Source organism: Alosa alosa, chromosome 17, assembly GCF_017589495.1.
Source record: "Alosa alosa isolate M-15738 ecotype Scorff River chromosome 17, AALO_Geno_1.1, whole genome shotgun sequence".
Taxonomy (NCBI): domain Eukaryota; kingdom Metazoa; phylum Chordata; class Actinopteri; order Clupeiformes; family Clupeidae; genus Alosa; species Alosa alosa.
The window spans coordinates 26,170,638-26,175,637 of NC_063205.1; the positions used below are offsets into that span (position 1 = coordinate 26,170,638).

The 5,000-nt window shown below is 40.9% G+C and overlaps 1 protein-coding gene across 2 annotated transcripts in view; it reads right to left on the reverse strand.

The window, feature by feature from the left end:
- The window catches only part of nell2b (neural EGFL like 2b), a 79,536-nt gene that overhangs the window by 44,869 nt on the left and 29,667 nt on the right, over positions 1-5,000 (reverse strand). The window lies entirely within an intron of this gene.

Sequence of the window (5,000 nt, forward strand, 5' to 3'; positions counted from 1 at the left end):
CGAGTGCAAAAAAATATTTAGGCGCACTGGTGCGAATGACTTCTAACCATGTCAATGTTTGTCTACAAAATACACAGCAACATCGAAACATTACTGGTGCAAACCATAGAATCAGATCCACTTAATGCAGCATAAAAACTACACCTCCCATCAACGTTAGCAGTTTCAACAGACTCGCTAGTAGTCGCTTCTATCAAATCCAAGAGCGCACAGGAAAAAGCGGAAAGTTAGACTAGCCAGCCAAGATGCAAAGATTGAAGAAATTAGTTCTTCTATCCATCGAATTCATTGGATATAGGAGGAACAGGATGAGATTCTGAGAATGCAGTGAGAGAAGGAAAGGTAACCTAACATGCCTTTTAGCCCAGTTGACGTATTGGCTGCAATATGCAAAATATAGCTGTAGCGAACCGGCACAAAAGTAGCCTCCCGTAATACTCCCATTTTATTCAATGGTAGAACGCTACTGACAACTCCAGGCTTCCACGCATGCTTGTTTGTTTACACCGAATACAAACTGAAGTTCAAAACGAAAGTAGGCCTAACGTTTGCCTACTGCCCCCATCAATGCAGATATTTCAAATAAAAACTAAAAGTATAAAACATATATCATTGATTAGCCTATGTTGGGTTTTGTGGAAGAGGAAATGGACTGTTTTAGTAGTAGTATTAGGCAGTATGCAGTCAGATAGGTCACCATGGGCATATTTGGATTAGCTATAGATGGATTCACAAATAAATAAATTAGCCTACAGTACATTTGGCAGGATACTTGATATACAGGCTAAATGCAAATATGGCAATGCATTATATTATTTTACATTAACAAAATGTAGTGAAATAGAACAGACTGAAAATAAAGTAGGCACTGATCTTTAAAATCCTGTTTCCTGTAGCCTAAATGTCAGTCATTCTTAATATTCGCAATTGGTGCACTGGCATGTTTAACTGTTAGCTGCAGTATAATGTTAGATTATGTGTAAGTTAAGTACAGAACTGACTGTGCGCCCAAATTTTTGTCTGTGCTCCTAATTTTTTTTTAGCTTGGGCACACAAGTGCTCCTGAAATTTTTTTTTAGTGTAGAGCCCTGCCATAGACATAGTACCAATTCCATTACAGATACAGAAAAAGAGAAGCCAGCAATTAGTTTGCCTTAAATAAGCTTGCAGGAAAAAGAATAGTGATAAATAGAACTTTTGTTGTACTGTAATTGGTTCCCATTGGTTAGACATACAAGAGATCTTGTCTTGTACATGTGCACTGGTATTCAAGTGGTAATCAAGGACAAGAATATCCCCCAAAAATTCTCTCATTCTACTTTTTCCTCTCTTTCACTAATGGCTTTCCATTTACCCATTAGTTTGGTAAAGGGATGGTTCTGGCTATACAATGTGGAATCTGCCATCACTGAGAACGCCCTCTTTCAGTCATGCAGCAGATTCTTCTCTTGTTCCACTCAGTCATTAAAACACAAGAATAGACTGTAATAGGGCACTGTGGTCCTCGCACTGTGTTCTTCACTTGAGTGCTTTGTTTGTGTGTCTGAAGTCTGAAGAAGAAGAAACACACACTATTGCATTCTCATTTTTTTGTCAAGTAAATAAAAGATGCAACAAAAGTTCTGCCATATTTGTGTGTGTTTTCCTTTTTTCTTATTTTCTCTAGTAAATAAAAGATGTAGCCTAACAAATATTCTGCCTTGTGTGTGTGAGTAGGTTTTTTTTCCTTTCTCTGTCGTTGTCTTTGTGTCTTTGGTGTTATTTCGACGGAAGCGAGGCCCCTGGGGTCATCTTAGGGAGTCGTTTCTTTGCTGTATCCTCCGCTCCCTGACACCCATGGGTACTGTCGGCTTTTTGCGTATTAGAGTATAGCCTTACCTTTGATGAAGGGATTTCCTTAATGTTAAATAATAATTTGGCCCTTGCTGCTAAAACGATGCAGAAATTATTAGCCAATTATTTTGTTCATATTCACTCAGACTTGTGGCATTATAGGTTTCTGCATTACTGTAGGTCTAGTGTTGGAACAATATAAGCCCAGAGAGTTTATTGATTTATAGGCCTATTTTATTCTTGTAGGGTAGGCTATATGAGAAAAGGCCAAGAGTGTCTTAAGCACTGTTTTATTTTATTTCGGTATTGTCTTACCTCAACAAGGCTACAGCTCCATGAAAACAATCAGATATAACTCTATAAAATCTGTAAAGTCTATAAAAAAGTCTATTTGGCTGCTGTGTTTGACTGAAATGTAGACTATTCTTTTTTATTTCAATACAGTATATAAAACAAACCTCAGTTTAGATAATCATATTCACACATTTTTTGCCTAATTGACCATGACCATGATAATTGATATAATATTAGGGGCACATTCATTTTATATAATAATATAATATAATTTTATATAATACTATTCTTTCTTGAATCCATTCTTGAACTGCATCGAATTGCATCGAATCACACTGAATCGTTTTTTATAAACATGTATCTTTTCTTGTATCGAATCGTGCCCATGTATCTAGATGTGAATCATATCGTCTTTTACATGAGAGATTCACACCCCTAACTCCCAGGCAGGGCAAAAATGTGTGAGTGTGTGTGTTGCGGATTTACCTTGTTCACCAAGCAATAACTAGTGTTGTTTTTGCTCTCTTTCTCTCTGTATGAAATGCATCCCTTGGCAATGACACAATATTGCATTGAGTAAAAAGAAAAGGAATAGAAATGGGCAACTCCATCAATACGATGCTGCACACACACACACACACACACCCACACACACAAACAAGCAGTCACACACACACACACACACACACACACACACACACACACACACACACACACACTCTCTCTCTCTCTAACACACACACACACAGACACACACACACACACACACACACAACACACACAACTAACAAAGCTGCTGGAGACAGGGAAAGGCACTCCATCCCTCATTTTTTCTCTCTGTATAAATAAAATGTGTTCTGTCTGCTATGGCCAGCTTTCGGATGCTCTTTTTCATCTACAGAAGAGAAGAAATCAATATTCCGCAGACAAACAATGAGCTCTTTGTGTTTGGTAAAGTAGCATTCAGAGACAATTAGTCATGTTTAAAGGGAGGCTAGCGCGGTGGAATTAGCCGCAGCGCTAACTGGCTGTGGCACATCATCAATGAATCATCACTCTTTGTGGTTAAATGATGCAACTCTCTTGCACGTTTTTCATGACTTCATTCCGGCCCACTTTGGGTCTGTCTCCAGGGATGCATTACAGAGATAGCTCTGCTGGATTCTTCTACAAGAGGAAACACACAGAAGCATGCATGCAAACACGCACACACTCATTCTCACACGCATACCCACACACACAGACACACAGGGCATGATGTAAGGGAGTAATTTCTGTGTTATCATGAAGTTATCAGAAATGGTGTCATATATAATAGCCTATTTCCAAATCCAAAACTGGCCTGGCCCATGCCTGCATTCAGACACACACACACACACACACACACACACACACACAAACACACATACTGTACACACACACACACACAGAAAATCTCTCTCCCTCTCTGACAGACACACACACACACACAGGCACACACAGGCACACACACAGGCACACACACACACACACACACACACACACACACACACACACACACACACACACACACACACTCTCTCTGAGCCTCCCACTTTCTGTATTATTAATGTTTTGAAATTGTTTGCATGAAAGCAATTGCCTGTTGTGACTGACTGCCACTGTCTGGTGGTGCACACAGACACACAGACACACACACACACACACACACACACACACACACACACACACGATACACAAACACACACATGCAGACGTGTGCACACACACACACACACACACACACACACACACACACACACACACACACACACACACACACACACACACACACACACACACACACACACACACACACACACACACACACACGGACACACCCCTCCTTTCTGCCTCAGCAGGCACTGCTGACGTGGGACTGGCCCAATACTAGCTGATTCTGCTGCTAATGCGGTTCAGCTTTGGGCCCGGTCCTGGCACCAGGTCCAATGGATCTCTGCCATATCAGCGCCGGATCATTCCAGCGTCGTCAGTTGGCTGACACCACGCTGGCTAAAATAATGCGCTTGGAGCAGCTCATCGCTATAAGCCAGCAGGTGACGCATCACAGCCAGACGAGCACTAAGAATAAGCAAATAAATAAATAAATTAATAAATAAATAAATAATTAAAAAGAGAGACGTGTTTTTTCTCCAGGGCTCCTCGACTGTCTGTGTTCGTAGCTATTTTTTTTTTTTTCAAGAGAGGGGTTGACGTGAACCTTCTGTGTCCATGGCGACAGCGGTAATGGTGTCAGTCCCCGGGGTAACAAGGATGGTTAGGCTTGATCGCTTCTGGGAAGGTGCAGGCCTATTACCATATTAAAGAGAGAGAGAGGGGAAGTGATACAATGTGACATTGTATACTAAGGGCACCATGGAGACCAGAACTTGGAACCAGAAGGACCCTGGTTCCACTGCTTACATACCACTTATCAGCACAAAACGCTGTGTGAAACGACAAATGGTTAATATCACAATGAATGTGGCATCAGGCACTGCTTATACAGTGATTTGTTCTAAGTCTTAGCAGAAGCACCTAAACCAAATGAGGGTAAAAAGGCATTTAGGCCATATATAATATAATATAATATAATATAAGAATGAATGCAGTGTGCTATGTGCAGACATTGGGCAAACCAAGAGGTGGCTTGATTAAAGAATAAGCGGGCAACAGTAATGACCTGCTAATCTACCAGATTAGATGAGTATTTGTGTGACTGGAGAGTGACAGATGTTGTTGTCTAGTCAAATACAGTATTAAATACGCTGTTCCAAAACGTGGTTGAGAGCACCTAAGCCCTGTGGAATCCCTGCTACATGCCTCTGACCAGCGCACTAATCTGGTGGGCACGG